We start from the raw sequence: 26,552 nt of genomic DNA on the forward strand, positions 1-26,552 counted from the left end.
ATTGCAAAATCACCCCCAAATCTATATACAAAGGTAAAGTTGCAAAAGTGGGTATGTTAGACATAATTAAACAGGATTTTCCTGAAAGGTAAAGTTGGTCAGAGTTTTAAAAATATTTTCACTAGAGATCTTTTCCTTTTATTATTATTTTTATTTTTGTATTTAATAGTACATGTTTGCATGTACTAATGCAAATATCGAATATAATGAATATATTCTCATGGGGTGTTGGTGTATGCACAAAAGACATCTCAGTTCCCATTTAATTCCCTTCCCTTTCCTCCCAATTCCTTGTTCCCATCTTATGGTCCTCTTTCCATTTAAAAAGGATCTACTTTCTATTATACATCTTTTGTTTTGCACTTTATATATTGAGTTTCTCATATAACAGAAATTATATGACATTAAGGTTGTGTCTGATTGGTTTAACAGGATGGTCTCAAGGTACATTCATTTTCCTATTGATGACTCAAGATTGTCCTTCTTTAGGGCAGAGTACTACATTATATACAAGTACCACATTTTTTTATCCACTCATCTATTGATGGGCATACAGGCCATTTCCAAGATTTAGCTATCCTGAGTTCTGCTGCCATAAGGATGAGTATGCATGTATCATAATAATATATCTCTTGGTATAGATCTTATAGTTATAATGGCTTTAAATATCACAATATGGCTAAGCAGAAACCAGCAGCAAAGTACTTTTTCCTTGGAACCTGGAGCTGCGACACCTGGAAAACAACAATTTGGTAAAGAGGGGGAAAGAGGTGAATTTCAGGGAGTTCGGAAGGGAGCTGACAGGAAGACTAGCAACTGCAGAGAAGCTGGAGACACTGAGCACAGGACAAAGAATCAAGGCAGCCTGGAAATCTCAACCCTGGCCCTGGGGAGAGGAATTTGCCTTCACTGATGCAGGGTAGGCCTAGAGAGTGCCAGCAGTTCCAGGAACAGAGACAAGACAAGACCAGACATGCTTGCCCCAGGAGAAGCCCAGGGTACTATAAACTGGCATTTTACTCTGAAGGTGACTAAGACCGGGAGTTGGGGGGGAGTAGGGAAGCCAGTGCAGCACCAACAGGGTTGAAGAGGCTTTAAGCAGGGCCCGATCTGAGAAAGAATGACTTCCTTAGGGTTGAAACAAAGAGCAATAGTAGAACAGGTACGTTCTGTTGCCCTGCCATGGGCTAGGTTGGAGACAGCCCCAAGAGACAGTTGTAGAGTAAGAATAGGCTGGACATAGATCTCCAGGGAAATTTAAGCTCGACCAAGAGGGACGTGGGGGTCTTGCCCTCCATGGTAAGGCAGAGCTAGTGTGCATAGGATTCAGAGGCTGCTGAGTGTGAAAATCTGGCCTTGTGTCCAGTGGTTTGCTTTGACCCTCATTCTGTATCAAGCAGAGATCCGTGCTCTGTTCGCTTTTCCCATCTTTGTCCCCAAGTGAAGAAAGATTCAGCATGGCTTGGACAGTTGCCATAGCCTGGGATATACAGATGGAACAGCGCCTGGAGTGTGGGGGGGTCACCTGTCACACTCATAGCCTGTAGAGCTGGGTGGAGGAAACCATAGCTTGGGATGCACAGAGACCCTTAGAAAGTGAAAGCAACCACAGTGTTAAGATAGACACCATTAACTACTCATGCCCAGCAGGAAAGACAGGGCAGGATCCAGCATCTACACACAACAAGTAACAGAACAGAAACAAATTAGGTCTTAGCGATGACTCACAATCCATCTCCCATGTCTCCTGGATTCCAAGACTGTAGACTGTGGAAAGAGAAGAATCATTCAAAAACACAATGGAATTTTCTACTTTGGACTCATTTCATTCTCTCTCTTTTTAGAATTGTTTGTTTTTTCTTTTAATTTTATCTTTTTAAATTTTATTTTCTTTGCTCTTTTCTCTTTTGTATTTTTGCCATTCTTTTCTGTTATTAATTGCCTTTCACTTTTTAATGGGATCTTTTAACTCACTTTTCTTCTTTCCTTTTCTTTTTTTCGAATAGTATTTCTTTAATGTTCCCATTCTCGACACCTCTATCTTTATTAGTTTCACCATTAAGCTTTATTAATCTTTAGATAGTTACTTAACTTTCTACTATTATTGTTGATGTTTTTCTATAGTTAGTGGAAGTATAGTCATTGATTTAATACATTTCTACTGTATGTCAGTATTTGGTGTGTCTTTGGTTTAAACTATAATTGCAGATTTCTTTTCAATGTTAAAGTTAGTACATTATTGGCTCTTATACCAATATCCAGTTTGTCTTTAATGATACAATTGTTGCTAGTTGTCTTGCTATTGCCAGGTTGGCATAGTTGTTGCTATTAATAGCTTTTCTCTTCACCACAGTCCCCGGATTGTCTTTTTGTCATTAACAGTACTGTGGTACCTTCTCATAGACCTGTGTGCTGGCCCAATTACACTGCTTTCTTCCTTCACAAACTAACAGAGGGAGCTGGCTTTGGAACAGTGGGAAAGGCCTGTAATTAGCCATGCACTCAGTGCCACACTAAAAAGCAGACGCTAACTCAGGAGATCTCCATACTAAGAATGAAGTCTCTCTTATATATTGGACCCCAAAAATCTGTCTGTCACACACACACACAACACACACACACACACACACACACACACACACACACACCACACACAACACACACACACACGTGCACACACAGTTGAAACGTGAAAGACAAGTTCACAAAATGCCTCCAAAAACTTTCAGTTCCCCCAAGGCTGATCTATGAGGGAACAATGGTTAGGAAATAAAAAAAGGCACAGTAAAATATTTGAAACTATAAAAGAAGAGATTTTGAAAAAGCAGATCAATAAAGTGCTTCGCAGTCACACAGATAATTTAATAAAACACTCAATGGGCTTAATAAATAAGACAACAAGTTTTCAGAAAACACTAATGAAAAACTCTTTGAGATGAACAGAATAATATAAAATATGAATAACCAGGTTAGCAAATAATTGGAAACTATGAAAAGATAATTGTTGGAAATCTGAAAGAAAAAAAATCACTTTCTGTCTGGGCAACAGAAGTGACCAACAAAAGGACAAAGTGTTAAAAATAGAGGACAGGCTTGATGCCTGTAACTATATTCTCAGAGGTACCTTAAAAACAACAATGGAACACGAAAAATAGATTCAGTAGCTGGAAGATGACACAAAGAAGATGCATCTAAAATTAAATTGAACTAGTGAAAAATTAGAAGACAGCACAAATTGCATAAAACATTTTTGCAGGAATAAGGATAGAAATTTTTGAAAATCTAGGGAAAGGATTTTACATACAGATAAATGAGGCACATGGCCATGACCAAAAAGAACTTCTCCGCATCACTTTACAACCAAAGTCCCAGAAGTCCAACATAAGGACTTTTAAAGTTTAAAAACTTTTATAGAAAACCAACAAGTCAGTTATAAAGGTAAATTCATTAGCTATACATCAGATTTCTCAATATAACCTTAAAGGACCAGCAAGTTTGCAATGAAATGTTTCAATTCCTAACTGAGGGTTGATGTGTCATTTTTGATATATATCAAAACTCTCCTTCAAAATTGATGAAGAAATAAGGTACAGTAAGACATTGGTTCATGAATTTAATTTTTTCCACAGTCTCAGAAGGGTGGCCATGTTTGCGTTTGTGTGAGAACAATGGCAATGCCATGTTCATCACTTGAGGCTGAGTTTGAAAGCAAAAACAAAAATTTGCCAAACACTTCTGTTTGGTGAACCAAAGTGCTGACAAATAAAAGCATTCATGAGCAGAGGTACCATATAACAAAGAACAATTCAAGAAATTTATGACCATCAAACTAGCATTTCAAAATATTCTCAAGAATGTCCTAGCAAGAGACAATGAAGCAAACAATGCCAAAACATATAATTGAATTGATATAGGAGGTAGAATGAGGAGTTCAGGAGAAGGAAAAAAAGAAAGAGAATGAGGAACATGAAATTAATGCAAAGACAGCACTAAGCCAGTACCCTTCAGTAATTATCCTGGATGGGAATGGTCTTGATTCCCCAAAGAACAAGAAATATACTGGAAGAATGGATCAATAAACAAAACCCTACGGTGTGCTGTATACAAGAAGCACACTTAATGCAAAAAGAAGTTTATAGACTAAATATCAAAGGATTACAGATTAAAAATCACTAGAAAACCAGAATCTACATAACAGGAACCCAAAAGCAATCAGGAGTAGCTATCCTATTACCAGATGAAGTGGATTTCAAATGAAAACTGATCAGAAGAAGTTAACATAATTGTTAAGGAAACATTTTAACAGGAAAAAATTGTAATTATAAACATACTTGCACTGAACACCTGTGCACCCAATTTCATAAAACAAACATTACTGAATATAAAAGATCAGATAAACATCAAACTAATTATTATGGTGAACTCCTCGGTACCCTACTGTCACAAGTGGACAGATGAGTCAGACAAAAAATAGCCAAAGATACATCAGAACTGAGTCATATCTCTGAACAAATGCTCTTAATAGACATCTAGAAAGTGGTCCTCCAAAAGCAGCCCTGTCTCCACACATTCCTCTCTCCACAGCACATGGAACTTTCTCCAAAACTGACTGATAATACTCCATAAACTATGTATGGATGAATGCAAAATAACTGAAATTATTCCATGCATGTTATCAGAATTTAGGGAATTGAAAATTAGAAACCAGTGGCAAAATGAATAGAAATAGTGCAAAAACATGGAAATTGAATACATAATATACTCTTGAATAATAAATGGATCACAGAAGAAATCAAGGAAGAAATTAGACAGATTTTAGAAACAAATAATAGTGCCTGTACAACATACTAGAACGTATGGGACAAAGAGCCAAAAGAGGAAACTAAAACAGAGTGAACCCAAGGTAAATACTCTAATGATGTACCTCAAGGTCCTGGAAAACCAAAACAAAATTCAATTGGAAAATGAATGAGAGAAAGAAAATTATGAAGATCAGAGCAAACATTAATGAAATTGAGACTTAAAAATATTACAAAGAATGAATGAGTCAGTTCTTAAGGTAACTTGAGGCAGGAATGAAGGATTGCAAATGCAAGAAGTTTCATAACCAAGCTGGCTTCATTTTTATAAGAAACACAACTGATTGCTTGACACTGCACAGCATTTTCCAGAAAGCTCTTGTCTTAGGTGTGGGCAAAATTTCCTTCAGTCTTGCTGTTGCAAAATGAAAACAGCCATGGACAATAAGTGAATGAATATAGGCAGATTGTGTTCCAATAAAACTTTATTTATAAAAATGGGATACAAGCCAGATTGTACCTCCGGCTGTTTATAGTAATGCCTGTTTTCATTCATTTGCTGTATCAATATCACTGTGATGTATGAGGTCTTCAGTGATTGCCTGGAGAGATGGACAACTATATCCAGAAATCTTATTTGCCCATGGATTGATCTTTAGTCTTCTTGCTCTTGTTTGCCTGCCCTCTCCCAGGCTAAAGCTTAATCCATGGTGATGCTATTTGAAGTTACAGAATCTATAGGTTCGCAGATCAAATCCATTTGGATTTCATTCCAAAATCCCAGTGGCTGCTGCCACAGAGACAGAGGCTGAGACGCTTATGCTGTGGAGATAGAGGACTGTTGTAGCAGCAGCGTAGGCTGTTCAACTGAATCAGCAGCTAAAAACTGGGACTGGTTGGGGCTGATCTCATCAGGACAGCTTCTTGAATTGCCTGGTAAATTCAAATACAGACTAAAGAGCACCATGAAGAAGATCTAAATGAAAAGGATGGATTGAAACCCATCGAGGGATGCATTTTGCATTAAAGCTTGTTAAATTACCACCAGTGTAGGACTTTTAACATTACCTGGAATGTTGCTGAAGGTATTTTCTTCATTTCTTAATGATTGAGCCTTATGTGGCTACTGCAAAACTCAGGCATTAACCAATATTTAAGGAGAATATCTAAATAGTAATAGTTGTTCTCCCAAGCATCCTTTGGAGTTGGTATAATTAGGAGAATAATTAGTAACTCAGATGATGATGGAAAATCTGCCCTCGATGTCAAAAAGCATTGGGTCAAACTCAAACATTGGGGACAGAGAGCAAGGGTTCATTTAAATTCTGGTTTTGACTAAGGAGGTGGTATTACTTGGGGCAAGACAATGGTCAGTCTCTCAGTTGGTTTCTTTGATTGTAAAACAGTAAAATCTTACCTACTGGTGTATTTAATGTTAACAAGGTAGTCTTAACTAACAAATATAGTGGCTGACATGTGTAGGTCCTGGATAGATATTAGCTATTTTCTACTTGCAGTGATTGATAAAGCTGTTTTCCTAGCAGCAGGAACCTCTTGTGAGGCTATTTCCTGGCTGTGACATGGTTTGTCTCGATCTTCATTTGCATCTGGTACTATCATTGTAAATAAATGCAGATGATTTCTCTGTAATCCACAAATTCTCCACCTGATGAATGTTTACACTTTATAGCCACCTATAGGATTTGACTGGGAGTACAAATGACTTGGTAAGTGTCACTTCCTTAAGGTCTTTGATAAAAGGATGCTTTCTTCATAAGGCTCTTTTGGCTACCTGGCTAACATCACAGACCACTTCTCTAGGAGCTCTTTTCTGGTCTCCTAGTCTTTCCTTGCTTCCATAGTGCCTATCACAGTCAAGCTGACAGCGCCTTTACTGTAAATCTTCAGTCTTCCTTCCTGTAGCATGGGGGATGACTTTTCTCTCCATGGGTCCTTATAATTCCTCCCTGACGTTAACAATGCTAGCACATTTTGGATAAATGAAAAATGAGCATTTGAAAAATAAGACTAAAACCACACTCTGCTTTATAAATACATTAACTCCTTATAAAATAATCTGAAAGCTTCCATTTACTAGTTAATTTGCAGCATAAATAGTATTGACTTTAGCTATTATCAATATTTAATGTATAACAATAATTTTCATGGCAGGGCTTTGTAAAAAGATGCTCTATTAAGACATAGCTGCATATTTCCACTTGCTGTTAGCAGTGCTCAAAACGAAGTATACTTTATTTGTAAGCAAATGCATAAAATTCTGAGTTTACATATTCCATGGAATTTATACATCATGGCTAACAAAATCATTATGACTTCTTCAAAATTAATTAACACATATTGTAGGCCTGAAATTTCTTTAAAATATTTTCTTGTTAAGCTTCACTACAATGATCTTGATTTGTTGTTGAAACCAGCATGGAGAAACCTCCAGAATTACAACAGAGCTCCTATTTTACCTGGTGCCTTAATGTGCACATAAATCATGTTAGACCTTGTTAAAATGCACAATCTGATTCAGTAGGTTTGGGATGAGGCCTGAGACTTTCTCCTTCATATGTAAAAGCCGTACATCCAGTTGATCCTCACACTGGTCCCTGACTACTTGCTGTAAAACCAAATTTCTAGGAAGTCTACCTTCTCCTTAGATGACCAGTTAAGGGAGCCGATGATGAATTCAAATTCACCTGGTGAGGCATTATCTACAAAACAGGCTTAATTAATACACTGACAAATGATCAACAAAAGATAGAAGCTTACTCACGCAGACATCAGATCAAATGGAGAAAGTAAAATGGGAGATTGACACACTGTTCTCCTTATAAGGAATTAGGGATAGTGTGTCTGATATTTAAAGAAATGCAGTGAGGTGTTCTAACTGGTCTCCTGGGGTAGAATTTATTTCATTGCTGTACCCTGGCCTCCAAAAGAAACTAAACACTTTAATTGCAATTTTCCTATTTTCTAATAACACGTATAGAGGGAGCGAGGATTACACAACCCCTACAATGTGCAGTGAAATTGAGTAAGAGGTGGAGGAAGGCAATCATAGCTTTAATGACGAACAAGCTTGGAAATTGTAAAGAAAGTCACTAAAGTTCCCCTCTTTTGCTGCTGCATATTCAGCACAGATAATGAACGAAAGGATACGTTCAAACAGCTTCGTGCACCTGGACTCAGTTTTGGTGGTGGAGGGAATGCAGCTCAAGCAGGGAGGGGAACTTCTCTTGCAGCAGTAAGACTGTTTCTTTCTTCACTTTGTCTTAAGATTGTTGATAAATACATCCACCCAGGGTGTCTTCCCTGGGAGTTCTCTTTGTGTGACATGGGTATACGAAATTTCTCTGCTGGTGGTTATTGACAGAACCCTAGAAACTAGATTCTGGATTGACAGAAAAATATGGGAAGACAAAGCATGGTAAAACTTGTCTTTCTGTGTCTAGAAGCTCTGTTCCTGCTACTCTGAAGGAGATAATTAATCCACATATATCTTCAGGTACTCTGAAAAGTACTATTTTTTTTCCCCCAGCAATGAGCATCTTAATCAAATTACTTTGTGTCTTGTCTTTGGGTTTTGCCATATGTTTTTGAGTTAATCAAAATCAGATCGAATCACAGTAATAAAGAGAGAACTAAACTCTTCTGTCTCTAGCTGCTTCAAGGTTGGATGTCCCTGGACTTATCCTGAATTCTCTCTTACTAAATTATAAAGTCCTAAATTTCTATCTTCTTCATGCCCAGAAAAGAGAAAGATGCTTTCTGATGTAATCAAGATGATATAGAGATGCAAGAAAGCTTCTTTTGATGATCATGTAACTTTACTCTTTCTCCCCTTCCCAATAATAAAACAAGCTTTTCCTTTTAGAGAACACCTAAGGCTTCTGTTTCATACATACCTTTAGCCAAGATTCAGACACTGAGACAGATTTATCACTCTTTATCTTCATATAAAAATGCACCTTATAGATAGGTGTGGTGCCCCATGTGTATAGTCCTAGCACTTTGGGAAACTGAGGCATGAGGATCTCAGGTCTGACTCCTACTTGAGCATCTTGGCAAGAACTTGTCTCAAAATTTTAAAAGATCAGGGATGGAGATCAGTGTGAAAGTTTTGGGTCCCTAGTAACCACAATAAACAATAAATAAAAACAAAACAAACCACCATGTAACAAATGTGGTTTCACATATTTTCCCCCTTAGAGCCAATCAAGGATTTAAATATTTCATAACTTGGTATCTCTTCAAGAGGTTTTATTTTATTAGGTAAATAACAAGTAAGCCAATACTGTTCTTCCCCATTTTCTCTGAAGCAGTAGATTTTCTTCTTGTTAGAATTTCTTGACTGTAAAGAGCCACAACTGAAGGGTAATACATAATTTTGATGCACTAAACAACATTGCTACTTCCTGTAGAATTTCATTCTGAGCTTGGTCACTTACCAATTGTTAATCTTTGTAAGCACTTATCATGTACCAGGCATTGAGAGGATATGCTTTTAATTAACTCATCAAAACTCTAAAACTGCTTTATGAGGGAGATTCTATTTCTCTGCTTTCCAAATGAGGAAGCTAAGACACTTAGAGATTGAGTAGTCCAAGGTTATGCAGCTAGTAAGTGCTTGCTAGTTAGATCTAGGTGTCAGGAAGCCCAATCAGGTATGTTTTGTCACCAGTTCAAACAGTTTTTTTTTTTTTTTTTTTTTTGTCTTTTTCCTTTTTATCGGTACCAGGGATCGAACTCACAACTGCCTGCTTGCAAGTCAGGCGCTTATGCCGCTGAGCTAAATCCCCAGCCCCCAGTTCAAACAGTTTTATACACTACAAACTACAGTGCAATAAAACAACTTTTCTTGAATCCTGTTGGGATGTATAGATTCTATATAGTAGTATTAATAGTAACTAAGGGATTTTTCACACCAATTGCATTATCTCTTTCATAAGATTAGACTTTAGTGTTTCAGGTAACTCAAATTTTTCTTCTCCCTTCTAATTTTCAATATTTTTTCACTGTGAGAAAATAATTCTTTTTTTCACTTGCTATCAGATTTCATGGTCATGGTAAATAAAAATATATTTTTTTATTTTAAAAATCAAAACAGGAAAAAAAGTATTGAAATGATACAGAATTTCAAAAGAGCAAAGAAAAAAGTAGGGAATTAATACTAGTTAATATATTGCACATTGTTATCTCTGAACTAGTTCAGTTTACAAAATTAATTTTTTTTAAAATGTGAAAATTTTATACTGGTGTGTTTTAGCATTTTGAGTGTGAAAAGATACAAAATAAACTGTTGAGATGTGAACTGAAGGCAACAGCTTTACAAGTCTGAGGAAGTAACTTGTTTATCAGAAATTCTATTTCCCTTTTATAGGCAGGCAATGGTGCACAAACCTGCATGACATAGAAGTAGGTTTGCTTAATGAATTACCAGATTTATTCCCAGGTCTGGTTTATTAGCACTTCCCTGTCTGTTGCTATGTAGATGATCACTTGTAATAAATATGTTTGGGGACATTAGATCACATGTTTGAAATTCAGAGAATATTAACAGTGTGGAGGAAAGTTGTAAACATTTTCAGGTAAGGAAAAGCAACTTGTGCTGTGGAAGTCTTAATTCATCTTTACGTCCTTTCATCTTAACTGTGAAAACTATACAATCAATTCTTTTGTCATTAACTTTCCAATCTGCTAAAATAGATGTTAGGATATAAGTCACTACCAGTGGATGACAGCTATGTTTGATTTTGCTATATAACCTTGAGTTTCTTTCAACTAATTTTCATCAAGGCAATACATTGAGTGAATGCAAGACAGTAATTGTTAAATTCTGGTGTATATGTGTGAATGTGTGAATGTGTGTGACACATGTGGTGTACGTCTGGGGACAAACTTGTGTTTCAAGGTAGAAACTTGGCATTCCAAATTTCAGCCAGAATAATTTTATGGCTTAGTTATAAACACACAAAAACATAGCTTCCTAATGTAAACGCTGACATAACTTTTCTGTATACAGGGTTATAAATCAAGGTGCTATAAAATACCATATCTGAAACCTCAAATGAGATACCATACTGAATTTAACATTTTTTTGGGGAAAAAGCAAAGTCAATTAGCTTAAAATCATTCATTTTCAATTTTGGATGAAATAGAGACACTTCTGTGTATCTTCAGAAACAAAATAAAGTATAAAATTGTTATCCTGCATAAGTGAAGTTCATATCAGAACTATTCTTGAAAATAAAAAAGGTGTTTTATTTTTGTATTTTTTAAAGAGATTTCTCATTTTCCAACCTAAAATCAAGTCCATGAATGCCAAAGGGAGGTCCTTCCTGGAAGAATGAAGTTGTATGTTTTGCAGAAGATGACGAGGCACTGTTTCAGACCAGCAACTGTGGCAGCTTCAGAGCGTGTAAAGTCTGATGGAATATTCTGCCAGGAGGATCTGCATGGAACCCTTGATGTCACGTGTCATCTGACACTGGCTTTCTTCAGGTTATTTCAGGACAAGGTACTACTGGAAAATCATAACCACTCTCAGCGGGTGAACTGCTGACAAGTTTCAGGGTTTGGCTGGCATTCCAGAGTTTATTTGAGTTAATCTCCATTCTCATTGGTTTGCAGAGCTTAGTGAGAACTGGTTTTTCAGGGAGCATTTTCATTGTTTCCTGATTATGCTGGTATCAGAAACACCAGAAATAAAAAAGAGATTGAGACACAGAATTTTATAGAATGGTTTCTTTTAAGGCAAGGAAGAACTTTTGGTGAAATGTACAAATAGTGATTGTTTATTATTTATTGGTAACACCTAGTAACTGCAGGGTGCAGTATTTACCAAAGTTAGTATGGTTGGTATGCTGATGATTTGTTCCAAGGGATTAATTAGAACTTACCCTTTCTGCAAAGGATTCCTCTCAATTGATTAGGTAGGTAAAGGTACCAAGAGATGATATCTATTCTGGAATAGCACATGAATCTGCAGAAATTTTAATTTGCAAACTCAATAGATGAAAATTGAGTTAAGAAAGGCTAAACAGAAAATATCACACAGTACTGAGTCATAGAAACTTAGGGTTCAAGGAGGCGTCATAAATTGTATGATGATTCTCAAATTTCTATGTATTGTACCTCACCATTTCATAGGAAAATTCTTCAATTCTTTCTTGCAGGTTATGTATAATTCTGTTTCTATTTAGCGATGGTAGAGACATTTCCTGGGTCATTTAGATCACTCTGTGTAAGTACAGCACTATACCTGAGAGAAACTGTTGGGTTTTTGTTTTGGGTTTGATTGTATGACGAATAATGGCTGAGTGGTAAATGAAGAACCAACTTAGTTAGTGAGTGGATTAATGGAAATACTACTGTATTTTGGCTTTGTTAAAGGAGAGCTTTGAGAACACAGTTTAAGCCTGGAAACCAGATGAGGCCTCTTGGGGCCAAAGGAACTCATCTCTGCAACAGGGAAAAAGCCAATCTGCTGTGCTTATCTGTGGCCAGGGTCAGCAGAAAGGCAGCCAGGGGAGAGGTTCCCTCCACTGGTGGCTGCTCCCAGCTTCTGTCGCTGTGAGGTCTGACTGCTTCTGTGTCAGGACAAGAAGGGGAGTAGGCTTTGGCTCTCTGACCAAGGAAGCAAAGTTCTGAGAGAAAAGTGGGGGAAAGACAGGCTTTGAGTTGGTACAAAGCGAAAGAAGAAAGCGGGCTATGGCCCTGTCTTTCTCAAGATGCGATGACAGAACTTTCTATTAAATTATGGCACCCAGATGCCAGCTTTAAGACAACTGGAAGACAACTCACCCACAGAGCTGTGGGATGGGGGAGCTGTTTTGTGCTTCATGGGCACAGGCTGGGCTGGGGAGGAGGAAGGGAGGGCCAGCCTTCCTTAATATCCCATTTCTTTCAACAGTGGACTCCTTTGAATAATTCCTGAGGCAAGTGACCATGCAGAACTTGCTCAGATACCTCCATAAAGTGGGTGCTCACCACACATTGCAATCCATTATGTTGCAGGATGCTGGCAGGGAAGTCTTATCTGAAACTAGATCTGTCCTGTGATTTTCAGCGTGTGCCTTGTTGCTGTGCTCCAGGCAGCAAAGGGCAGGCCAAATCATATAGCTGGTTTCCACATGTTCGAGATCATTATCTCTCTCCATACACCCTTCCCCTAGAAACCGTGGCACTGATCCACAAAATCCAAAGGCATTCAGGAGCGAGCACTAGGAAGTATTTTCTGAAAATAGAAGGGCACTTAGCATCAGTTTCCTCTTGGGATCATTCACCGCCATCATCATGCTGTGGGAAGAGAGATCCAGGTCAGGGGCCAGGGAAGAGGGGTCACCGATGGGTGTGGCAGCTCATCAAGGTGGCAGTTGTAGTATTCCTCTTCTCCCTTTTTACTAGCCAGCAGTGAAGGTTCCTGCCCCTTTTTCCGGATCTCCTTTTGTGTCTGCACTAAAAAGTAAATTTCTGCACAGGCGGGAGGACTGGTGCAGAGTTAAACCACACAGAGCCAAGAAAATAAAGAGTCAGATGTCCCAGCAGCTTTCAGTGTGTCCCGATTCTCACCACCCCCAGAGCAACCATGAAAGTAGGAGGGACCAGATGAAGACATTTAAAAATTGGTTCCGCTCCACAGTGATCCGGTGCGAGCTGGGCTCGGCTGGAGAAGACTGTCTCAGGCTGGCGAAGGGACAGTAGCAAGGCAGGATTACCCCTGTGACACACCCTAGCTTTAAGGTAGGAAGATTAAGGCTTGTAAAATCATATTTAGTCTAACATATAATCTAACAAAGCCAAATACCATAGGAATCCAGAAGTATGTATTCAGCACAGCCATGGACAACTTCTGGTCTTTAGCACAGTTCTGTCACTAAGGGAAGTACGTGGGTGTGAGTCGGATCTCTGCCATTCATTGTGTCTGCAGAGAGCTCTGTGTGTATTGAGAATCTCACTTATCCCATATATTTCAAGGGGAGAAAAGAGGTGTACTTCTGTGCAGTATGAAACAAACCCAGTCTCACCCCAGCCCACCACCATACACACACAATGTAAAGGCTTATACTTTTTACAGTGTGTACTAGCTGCTGCATAGTGGATTATATAAACCAGAAAACTTTCTCTGACGTGGGTTTGAGGCAACACATAGGTTGCTGCATGGTCACTTGTGTAATAGTTATTTGGGTGGGAAGTGACCAGTAGAGTACTTTATGTGATCATTAAAGAAACATTCATTAAAAAGGAACCCAGATGACATGAAGATAAAATAAATGTACCCTGTAGCCACTTGCATACAGCTTAGCAAAATATGAACCTCTATGATCATATTGTAAGAATCTAAGAGTTTCCGAGTTCTACGGTAACCTCGGAATTCATTAAGAGCTTCGGGTTTGTCACGAGGTAAGTGTTGAGTGGATAAGGGTGAAAGAGCCGCAGATTAAACTTCCTTTATTTCTTTCTCATTACATCACACAAAGCTTGTGTTCCTGGAAAAATACCTTAAGAAAATAACATGAAGAAATTCTAAATAATGATTGATAATATGCCAAGAAGTTTCAAGCCTTTGTAGACATTTGCTCTCTTAAATTGTATCCTAATGAGTATGTGACACAGAATTAAAGTAGCATAATTTAAAAACGTAAATCTAAACCCTCAAAACACTCCAGAGATAATAAATATATGTTATTACTTCGAAGTCATCCTCCTGAGTGCTAGTGCTTAACCTAGTAATTCTGACATTCTTAAAAACCATTGTTAGTCTCTGCAAGGGTCTACAGTTCTGGGGGCACTACTCTGTCACAGAGCATGCCTTGATATATAGCTTGGTACATGTGTCTGGTCTAGTGTCTTCATGATATGGAGAAACTTGATGTAGAAAGATGGAGTGATTTGTCCGAAATTTTGGGAAACTGGGACTGGAACCAAGACCTGTTTTTATAAGATAGCATTTTCATGTGAGAATAAAGTAGTCAAATGCAAATATAGTGAATAAGACGAATGATTAACTCAGTGCACTCATTGGGCACCACTGTATACCAGAGCTCCTGACAGAGGCTGCATGGGGGCCACTGTCTACAAGAGCTTCTCAGGTTGGGTCATGACCTTAAATTAACTGTAAAAAACAGATCGAAAAATGAGCTGCAATTATAGTGTAATTGAGAGTCATTTCCTTGTTTTCCCAATTCTGTTTTATCCCTTTAATCAATAAATTCACATTTGTAAAATCAACTGAAAAAGCACCTACTTTAGTTAAATACCAATTTTTTGTGGCCTTCTTTCAAATTCACAATGACAGGTTTGGAATGAACAAACTTATTAGCTTAGGAAAAGCATTATGAGTCTTTAAAATGAAAATGAGATCTAACATTTTAGGTAAGGGTACAATTATTATTTTCTATAAAAACTGGTAGAATTTTTAGAATACTTGTGTACTGCCAAGTTGCTATGTGGATACCTTTGGGGAAACAAAATCAACACATCCAATCTGTGGTGACAGACCTTTCATCAGTTCTGTGACATATTAGAAACTTTCAAATATGGCCAGCTCTTAAACCTGCTGCTTTTGAAAATCCTGAAATAAAGATAATAAGTACTTAGCTAATGTCATCTGTCTGTTTCAATTAACTTTAATTATGTGACATAGCTGGTCTAAAAATATAGGTCATCAGCTACATGGCTTTTCTAGTCCTCTCTGTCTATCCTGTCATAGATACTGTATATCTATATCTATTTCATCTATATTTATTTATCCTGTCATAGATATTATGTATATATCTATATCTATACCTATACCTATATCTATATCTGTGTCTATATCTATCTGCAGTATTGATGATTAAACCCAAAGCATTGTTTATGCTAAGTGTTCTACCACTGAGCTATATCCAGTCCAAGAGTATATTCATATTGGCCTATCATTAATAGATGTTTGAGGCAATTTGCTACTAATAATATTCAAGTAGGATATGGATAACTTGTTGAATATAGAAGAGATGCTTGAAACCTTTTGTTCTGATTACTTTTGTTGTTGAGACAAAATACTTGATGCTCAGATTAAGGAAGGAAAGGTTTATTTAGCTCACAGATTGTGGAAATTTGGTCCATACTCAGCTGACTCTAAGGCAGATTGGTACATGGAAGAGGAGTAACAGCTCATGAGGTGGAAAACAGCAAAATCAACAAGAGAAAAGGGGAAGAGTGTACAGAAAAGACTCTTTTTGCCCCTCATATTGTATGTAGGCCACACTCAAGGGTGGGTGTAGTACTCAGACTCATAACCCCAGAATTGGACAATGAATTGATCACAAAGTTTAGAAACCTATCCCCATGACTGCATGAGGCTTTAGGGGCATATTCAGACACCAACCATAACAATATGGTAAATATTTAAATAAAAAATGTCTTTAATTCCCCTTAAAAATACCTCTAGCTTCAAACACACTTATACTCTCCTTTCTGCCACTTTATGAAGTATTTCTGGAAATCCGTTTTTCATCAATGTCTTTTTGAATTGTGATTAAAAATTGTGAATGATAGGGCTGAATGCAATATAATGCAAAGACAAACTTCTAAGAAAAGAGACTTCTGATTCTTCCTCCAACTCAAAATAACCATGAAAGGTAAATATTTTGATTCAACTCAGGACATCAAAGAAGCTGCAACAGCGTGATTAAAGATACTCATGAGAGAAACTTTCAAAACTGTTTCAGAAAGAGGCACGACTGATGAGATAAGTATGTTTGAAGCATGGGAGAGTATTTTGAGGAGGATTAATTGCAATGTGGTTTTATTGAGATACATTTAAAAATGTATCCATCATAGTTTTCAATCATAGCATAAACAATAAATGCCCGGTCCACTTTATAAACTTTCATTTTTACCTTTAAACCACATAATTCCTGAAGTAAGTACTACTAAACCATTAAAAAAATGAAAGTTCAGAAAGACGAATAACTTTCTAGTCACAAAATGAGGTGGCAATGTTGAGAATGAAATTTCGATCTCTGGGTTAGTAGTATTCTAACAAGTATGGAGTAGTATTCTCCATTTTCTGTGCGTGGTTCCTTATACTGGAAAGGTTTGTGGCCTTTCCATGTTCTAACAATGGCTGTATATGACAAGATGACTAGCTTTGTGGAAGGAGCAATGTGAGGACAAATGGCCAAGAAAATAAAAGATGGCTGTTGATAAGACTTGTGTATAGATATCTCTGCTAAGCCTTATATGGTTATGGGGTTTTCTTCAAAGGTAGCTGAATCTAGAAGGTATAATGCTGGAACTATAAGGCTCTATGATTAAGAAATCACGCCACTGATTGGTCTGACATAATTCTGGCTGGGATTTAGGATGTGAGTGCTACACTCACTTTAGGGAAGGCAGCCTGCATACAATATAAGGGACACAAAGAGTCTTGTCTTACCCCTTACTTGTTGATTTTGATGTTTTTCATAACCATGAACTGTTGATCCTGCAATACCACCCTGCCTTGGAGCCAGCTGATTATGGACTAAAATTTCTACAAACTGCTAGCTAAATAAACCTTTCCCCTTTTAACTTTGGATATCAGATGTTTTGTCTCAACAATGAGAGAAAAGTAACTAAGATATTTGTTAGTTATATAGTCTGGGAAACTTCCAATGAAATCCTTCATTTACCACACTTACTTGAGTAAACCCTTCATGGAGACCCATGTGTGAGCAGATCGCATTTGGAAAACAGGAGCATGTCACACAGATATCTACATCTTTAATCTCAGTTGTGTATTTCCTTGGGGCTGTAATCCAGACCTTGCAGAGAAGGTTAAACTCTTACTGAGGCCAACAGTTGGCTAAGATGCTTCCTTCTCCCTTATCTGTCCCTCTGTGTCCCACTTGGAGTGTAAACATGTCCCTTGGAATTCACACAATTTATGTTGGGCGATTTGTTCCCAATGCAGCAACTCAAAGAGATGATCAGGGTATTAGGAAGGATGAAATGAGTTAAGACTTTCCTGGAAGGAGTGGATTCATAGGGAGTTGCTGTAAATGGAATCTTCTCTTGTCCTTCCACTTACATATGTCTGCTTTTCACTCTTATTTTTGCTCTGAATTGAAGCAGAATGGGGCCCTCACGAGTGTGCTCTTGAGCTTCTGTGTTCTTTAAAAATTCCCCAGTGTTAGGTGCTTTGTTGTAGCAACAGAAAATGGACTAAGATAGCTTCTAAGAGGATACAGGGTAGAAGGGGCACTTATTTTTAAGTAGGGCCAGAGCCTGATCCTACTTTACTTTGCAAGAAAGACATAAATTCAAAGAGACAGGTATTTGAGTTTCTTCTGAGAAATAACAAATCCTAGAGTCCCAAGTGTGGCAATCCTCACTTTTTGGAACACTATAGTTTTAACTCCAATCTTCAACCTTGTGAAAATTATTACCTTAGGGCCCCCAAGTCTCTCTTGTCTGTGAATACATTGATTGAAGACACATTAATGCCAGTGACAATGGAGGTAGTGTAGGACAAATGTCACCTTATCTGGGCAATGAGACAGTAGTACTCATTGATTTGATGGAATGTCCAGAACTTACAATATCATCATTATTTAATCCTTGTGAATTAACCTTCCAAGTTAACAAGGCTAGGCTAATTTTAGGTTAGGTGAAATAATTTTACCTTAAATTACAAGCTACACATTTGACCATATCCTTTATATATTTCAGTGGAAATGTTTTGTCATGTAATTTGGAGTAGAATATCTTCAGAGAAGAAAGTCACTCACAAAATATCTGAAAGAAGTGGCTGATGGATCCATTTAATGTATTAGTTATGGAGACCTAGCTGTTTATTTTAGAAAACTATCCCTAACTTCTAAACACAAACACCAGTTAATTTTGATCACCAACTTGACTAGATTAAAAGATTCCTCAAGGAATGATTGGGTTCTGAAGGTACTAAACTCATCAGTAGGTTTACTCAGTGGTGATTTCATAGATGAATGGGCTACAGGGCTTTGCTAGAGAAAGTAGATCATGAGGTTGTGATCTTGCTAGCCATGTCTAGTCCCTGGTCCCTTCCTCTCTGGTTCTTTTCCTGTTTGCTCCATCTTGGATGCATAAGTTGAGTAGGTTTCCTTCCAAGTTATGTACATGTGGGTCATGGAGGTCCTTGTGGATCTAGATCTGGTCCCTGGTCCCCACTTCTCTGGCACTGCTGCTGTCCTCTGCCTCTTTGCTGCCATAAACTGAAGAGTTTTTCTGCATCATTATTTTCCACCAGTTTCTTCCTTGGAGCCTGTTGACCATGGATTGGAACATCTGAAACCGTGAGCCACAAATAATCCTCTCTCCCTTTCATTTTGAGTATTTTTCCAGCAATGGAAATGTGACTAATATAATATAAATCAAATCAAACTTATTAGCCTGTGTAGAGAGTTGCCAAGTCTTATTACATTAAGTAAGACTTTACATGTAAATGGATCTATGAAGTTAGGATCACCTTTGCTATGTACAGGAATAGAGCTTCATTTATTTCTCTAGACATAATAAATCAAAAGGCATGGGTAAAGACTTTCAGAGATGTCTTGATGCGTGGAGATAATTCTGGAATAAAACATTAACTAAGTCTCAACTGATAAGTAGTAACTATTTTACCACCTGCATATACAGTTTTTCTTTCTCTTTGTAGGTGGCTTCCTAGTTGGTACAATATTCAAGATTGTATTTTCTATGTTCGTGTTGTGAAACTATTACTTGACTGGTCAAAAGCTGTAGTTTCCTTGGCTAGCATAATCTTACTCATTATGGTAACTATGTATTGACTCCTCGAAATGAATGCATCATATTGGACCAATTGTGACTATCCTCACTTGCTTTTGTAGCCCTCTTTTTTGCAATGGATGGACATGTGACTCATTTTGGCCAATGAGGCATAAAAATAAAACTTGGAGCTCCTTTCTTTCTCTCTGATTAAAAAATAGTGCTATCTTCCTTCCCTCTACTGTCTTCTTCCTTCCTGCTTGAGATCTTGAAATGGAGATGCGATTCACTGAAGGATAATGACTCATCTGCAATTGTAGGGTAACAAGCTGAAGAACAAAGAAGCTGTGCATCAAGGATGGCAGAGCAAAAGGCTGGCTGACCTGTTGCACTCAACATAAGGCCCAAACCCCCCAAATAGGATGTAATCCCGGTTGGCAAGGTCAAAGACACAAGCCCTGTAACACAATTAGGTAAGCCATCGTAGAGGAAGGCTAAGGGCCCTCAAGGTGTAGCAAGGATAACACGAAAGATAATCAGCTCAATTCTAAAGGATGGTAGTAAGTCAGGAATTACCCTGATGAAGATGGATTTGTAACAGCTAAATCTTGGAAATAACCCAAATGACCACCAACCAAGGAGTGGATTAAAAAGATGTGGTATTTTTGTACAATGAAGGATAAACTTGAGACTTTTACAGGTAAATGGATGCAACTTGAGACCATACTGTTGGGTGAAATAAATCAGACTCACATGTGTAAATATCATATTCTTTCCTTGGTGTGAGAAAAGAAAAAAAATAAATAAGGTCTAAAATGTGTAGTAGATATTGTGAAATGGGAAAAAAAACTGTTTAAAAGGAAAAAGGAACTAGGATGGGGTAGGGAGAGGAAAACTGCAAGTTAGTGTTTCTTAGTTCACAGGAAATGAAGGTTTGTGTTAATATAGTTTGAAACAATTTTTATGCCCATATTTTATACTCTGAGTAACAAGTTTAAAGATAACTACATGTAATGTATTAACTGTTGTTGTTCTCCTGTTATCTTGTCATGGAATTTTGTTTTATCTTTTTTCTCTAAAATTAAATAAAATCCAATGTCATGTTAAAAAGCAACCCTCAAAAATGTGCTTCAGCAAGAGACATTATGGTAACCATTGTTGATAACCTTGTACTCTGTTTTTACATCATGTGCTATGTCTATCCTTGGTTTTGACTGACAGCTTTGTTTTGCCATATTTGACTTTATTCTCTTCCAAAAAAAAGTAATAAGAACTAAGGAGTAATAAAACCCAAAATGTGTAAATTGTGTTGTAAAAAAGAGAGGGAAAAAAAAAGAGCTCTAAAGGATACAACAGCAAGTGTGTTTAGGGGTGTTAAATAGCTGACCATATTAATGTTTTTGGATGGATCATTGAACACAACTGTTTGCAGTCTCACTGTTTGAATGTTCACTTTGTATGCTTTGATACTGTGACTTGAGCAACTATCTCTAAGATGATAATGTGTAATCTATTAACTGGTGATTTCTTACTGTTTTTTTTGTTTGTTTGTTTGTTTGTTTTTGTAGTTTTGTATTACTTGTACCTTTACACCGCTTTGTTTTGTTTTGTTTTTCCTTTAAAAAAAATTAAAAACAATTGTGCTTCAGGAAAAAGAATTCAAACATAGAGACCAACAGGTACAAGGTATGGTAGCAAAAGAGAACATAGAGAACATCGTGTGATTGCTGACTTGGTGCTCTATTGTTAAGGGAAGAGGGAGGATTAAATGCAAAAGTGGTGAGGATGAAAGACGAGGTGAGAGCCAACAGCAGCATCTTGATCCTAAAAGGGTTTCATGAGAGCTTGAAGATTGTATTTTATAGTGATTTATTTTATATTCTATTGTAGACATCCCAGAACATAGAGACAAAGATATTGGGGTGAGGAAGACCATAGAGAATGTAAAGGGTATTTAGTCTTCTTACAGAATGCAAAAACTTCATCCACTATCTCTTCCTGTGGGCCAGAAGTTCCTGCTACTCTTTATGGAAGTTTTCATATGTAAAGATGTAGGGGTTTTGTTTCTGGAGGCAGATTCTTAAGCTACATAGCAGGGATTCTTAGGAGTAGAGGTTTTCCTGAGGAAAGGCAGCTTTCCTCCAAAATCAGGAAAGTCCCACAGCATGTGATGGGCGTGTGATACAAAAATCTTCTGGCTCCTTTTGGGTGCTGACACTGTGTTCTCAAGGGCCCCGATAAGCAGGAATAGCCAAACCACTGAAATCTTTGCTGATAGCACTACATAGGCTGCTTCCTTCCTGAGCCATAGCTGGTGTCTCTCCATCCACACCTGGCACTGTACCAGTGTGGACTGGCACCTCTCAGGGAGCGCATGTGCAGTGGGAGTCTCTCTCTCTCTCTCACTCACTCTCTAGCTCACTCTTCCTCCCTGTCTGCCCCTCTCTTTGTCTCCTCTCTCTTTTCTCTACTCTGTCCTCCGTTTCTCTCCTTTCTCCTTTCTTCTCTTACCTCCCTCACTCCTCTCTCCTGTTTCTCTCTTCTTTCTTCTCTGTCTGTCTCCTCTCTCTTCTCTGGTCTCTCCTGTCTCCTCTGTCCTGTCTCTCTCCAATAACTTAAATCTGACTCCATGCCTCTGGAGATTACAGGTGTGGAGTTGGCCTGAATCAGGCTTTGCCTGTGACTCTAGCAGCCTGAAAGAGTAGCAGCCGAACTGTTTATCAACCAGCTGGACTCTCATGCTCTCTGCCCGCTAGTCCATTTTCCTTCCCATCGCATGGTCTGCTTTGGATCACCTTCCTCCTTTACCTGCCGGAAGGAATCCTGTTACCCTTTGAGAACTAGCCCCAGGATTTTGCTACAGAAAGGAAGTTCTCTTCCAGTCCCACCCAAACATGACTGCAGGGATCGCTTTCCGTAAGTTCCTTTGATCCTTGACACAGTGCCCCTTTGCTTATTATTCATATCTTACAAGTTTCTCTTGCAGTACACAGGCCATGAATTCTTAAAAGTAGCAACAGGTTTTCTTTATGCCTATCTATTCAATGTCTGGTATTCAATGATGTATGGTCATTATATTTTCCTACTGAAAATTAAGAAAGAAGCAATTTTTTAGAGAAATTAAGAAGTTATTTTGAGATTTCTTGATAAATGTTTTGGGGTAGGGTTTGCTAATGCAAATAAATAAATAGTAAGAATTTACTATTTGTGCTAGCTCAGCCAGCTGGTCATAGCAAAAATCAATAGTAATAACTCCTATTGGTTGTATGTTGCCTTGATTTGATGTGAGGAATATAGAACTTTGTTTCTGCTATTTTCTCCCTGAGAATTCATAGTCTCAAAGGAATCCTGAAAAAAAATTCAGACAAATCCCAATTAGAGAGTGTTCCACAAAAAAATCTGACTAGTATTTCTAAACCAATCACCAATATCTAAGGAAATTTGAGAGATCACAACAATCAAAAATGATTGTCTAAGGAGTCATGATGGCTAAATACAATATGGTACCTGGATGGGACCTGGAAACAGGAAAATGGCATGAAGACACACTGAGGTGATTTCAATAAAGCATGGACCTTCTGTACTGTCTTAGCAACTCTTTGTAAATCTAAAAATGTTCTTTAAAAATAGTGTTCAGTTATTGCCACAAGGTATCAGGGAAAAGCAGATCAGAGAAGCATGGATATAGAAGATGTACCGGTTTTGAGTAATTAACTCCAGGTTAAGTGTTTTCAAACAAATGTGGAATTTTCCATCATCTTTATCAGTATTCTTTTAGCAGTATTCTTTCTCCCTCTCTCCCTTCCTTTCCCCTTCCTGCCACTATGTCTGTCTCCCCTCAGAACACACACACACACACACACACACACACACACACACACACAAACACACCATGTAGCCATGAGGATTGAGTGTTCTAACTTGCTTACACAAAATGTCTGTGTCAGTAGAATACAATATTGACATCCAGAGACAAAACCAGCCAATGTAGAATAAGATGAGCAAACTAGATTTTTAGGTAGTCTTTTCATATCTCCTCCAACTATAATGGTCAGAGGTCTCAATGTCATACAATCTATTTATGGAAATTTTAGAAACCAGAGTTTTTTTGGGGATGAGATCTGTTGGCATGAAAAAGGAGCAGAATCATGTCCTTTGACCTGATTAATTCACTCTAACAAAGCATTAATAAAATCAGAGACACTTGTCTCCTGTTGTAACCCTAATTCTTGGGACAATGTCTAAAATATAACATTCAATAAATATTTGCTCATAACTGAGTATGTAACAAATATCTCTGTGGCACTGTGTTGGTGGCATTTTATGAACATGGTTGTTTTTGTGCCACTTAAAATTTCTGTTTCAAGGATTTTTAGATTATAGAGCTACTGAAGAACAGAAGAAAGACCTGAATCCAGCTCTGTCTGAACATGATTTTATACTTTTTCAGGGCTGACCTGTACTTTAACAATTTGTATTCTTGGTGTCTGGAAAATAATAAATATTCTGCAAACATTTGCTAGAAATGAATATCTTCTTTGCATATACATTATTTCTGGGCATTCAATAGGCCACTTGCTCTGACCTGTGTCCCTCAGCCCAGGTCTGCAAGTATTTATAGCTGTGATTTCCTAAAGCATTTATTCGTTACCTTAGATGCTGACATTGCTCTTAGTCTTGGGGAAAAGGAAATGAGAGCCTCATTAGCTAATTAACAATCTTGGCTACATGTGTTCAATTCCATCTGACTTTTAAAATAATAATAGTTGTTATGATGATGATTATTAGGTACTGGGAGTCAAACCCAGTGTCTTGTGTGTGCTAAGCAAACACTATATCACTGAGCCACATATACAGCCCATATTTATTCTTTAAATTACCATATCCAGTCACTAATTTGTATATTTATATATAAATATACACATATGTGTATGGGACTTGGCATATAAGAATTTATATACACCGCTGACAATATCACTAAGTCTGACAGTTACATTACTAAGAATTTACATGGAAAGAAGGCCTGGAAGTATTCAGTTTACAGGGCTAGGTACTCAACAATGCCTAGAATGTACAGATTTGGCTACAAAATAATGGCCACCAATGAAATGCCTAAGTAGAACAAACCCAAATCTTCTTTGACAGAAGGCGAAATTCATCATATCAGCAGTAACCCAGTTTGTTTGGTTTGGGCTTTGTGAAAGAGGGATTGATATGAATGCTATCCTTCAATTTTTTGCTAAGTAGTTGATAACCAGCATTATCAAGAAAATTGTGCATTACTAAATTCCAGTATTAAAGGAGTAGTAGTGATCAACTTTTTTTTAATGAATCCTTATCTAAAAATAATGATAGCTTCTGGTGGTTAGGAGTGTAAGCAAATCTTAGATGACTTTAATGGCCATCCTAAAATGTACCCCTTGCCTAGTGTGGTCAGATTGGCCTCTAGGACCAGCTGAGGCGGCTGAGGCAAGACGATGACTTGAACCAATTAAGAAAATCCTGAGCAACACAGGAAGCACAGGACAAAGGCCTCTTGAATTTGTTTTCTTTCAAGATCTTCTAATAAGAAGTGGGATCTCTGGAGTCCCTTACAGGATAGAGCAAAAAAGAAGTTTTAGTGGGGAGTCTGAGGACAAAAGAAAGTGAAATAATATTAAGAACATGCATGCATTGCATTTAATGTTATTTCTTGTCACTTTAAAAAATCTTTTCTGAATTAAAAGTATGAAAAATAGTTTGAGCTTTAGGGATATGAAATAGCATTCAAATTATAGCTTTGTGAAGCTTTAGATTCTGCAATGAAAATTGTAGACAGTTTGAATCAAATCAATTCAATTACTACTAAGATAAAAATAACTTTATATTTTTCTGATTAAACTAATGATTTCAGCAGCATTTGTTTCAAGGAAGTATTTCCTTAGTGGTTCAAATTGACATTTCCTTCTGTGCTGATGTACTGTGAAATAAAGATCTTTTATGCCATTGTTGTATGTTTCCCATTGTTTATACACAGTGGGAACAGCATCACATCCACTCTGGCTGGGTCTCACATGGTTTTCACGTAGTAGGAACACAGTAACCAATGAATGCCTGATGAATGGTGATGCTTTCCTTGGAGACTGCAAAACTCTACTGCCATTTTCTCTTTTCTTTCCAATGTTGATATTTGTGTACCTTTGTAATATGCTTGGTGAGTTTTTATCAGTGGAAAGCCCAGGATGCATAGACAAATTTTGGAAATCCCTGAGGTTTAGTAAATTAATAACTCACAAATAATTACTTTGGCAGTCAAGAATACTGTTTGTGTCATTCTTCTTATGGGATAAAGGAAATCATATATAAATATAAGTGGTGTCTTGGTTCAAGAACTTAATTTGTTCTGTGGCTTTGGAAAAGATGTCCACGTTTGTGTCTGTGTGGGAAAGATCACTGTGGTCACGTTTGCCATCTGATGCAGAGTTTGCAAACAAAAACAAAATTTTTCCAACTGCTTCTGTTTGCAGATCAAATTGTTTGCAAACAAGCATTCATGTATCAAGGTGCCACTGTAGATAAGGGTGTAAATAAACTAAAATTAGGAAAATCAATAAATGCAGAGCATATCCTCTAGTACTCAGTGAATTTGGATACTACCATAAAAGAATGTTAAAAGTTAAAAAATAAAATCATATAAAAGCTGTACATTGACATTCTTTACAGTCCTTGGCGTGGTTATCGTGACAGTCTTGCATACAACGCACGACTGAGAATATGTTTCTCCAAATTTTTTCACTCTCAAGATAGCCCTGGAAACAAGTTAATCATTATTTCTGGAGGAAATTGAAATTAATATTACTCTTGAGGATTAGGAGAGGGCAGATGAAATCCAGAAAGTGTAATGTGCTTCATATGGTTGGGAATCTAATATCAAACCAATCATGCTTTGGCATCTGAAATTAAACCTTATTGTTCCTATTTGTAATAGTATTTTCTCTCCTATACTGCCTCTGTGCTTTGAATAAATGAGGGTGC

General features: G+C 37.5%; 1 long non-coding RNA gene across 2 annotated transcripts in view; it reads left to right on the forward strand.

The window, feature by feature from the left end:
* Nucleotides 1-19,769, forward strand: part of LOC134470359 (uncharacterized) — a 212,953-nt gene extending 193,184 nt beyond the window's left edge. For both annotated transcript variants that reach the window (XR_010039209.1, XR_010039207.1), the window contains exon 5: nt 11,090-19,769. This is a non-coding gene — a long non-coding RNA (uncharacterized LOC134470359). The remainder of the gene's footprint in view (nt 1-11,089) is intronic.
* The last annotated feature ends 6,783 nt before the right edge of the window (nt 19,770-26,552 follow it).

The sequence above is a fragment of the Cavia porcellus genome, unplaced genomic scaffold (genome assembly GCF_034190915.1).
Source record: "Cavia porcellus strain 051 isolate PalLab524CR breed Dunkin Hartley unplaced genomic scaffold, mCavPor4.1 scaffold_14, whole genome shotgun sequence".
Lineage (NCBI taxonomy): Eukaryota > Metazoa > Chordata > Mammalia > Rodentia > Caviidae > Cavia > Cavia porcellus.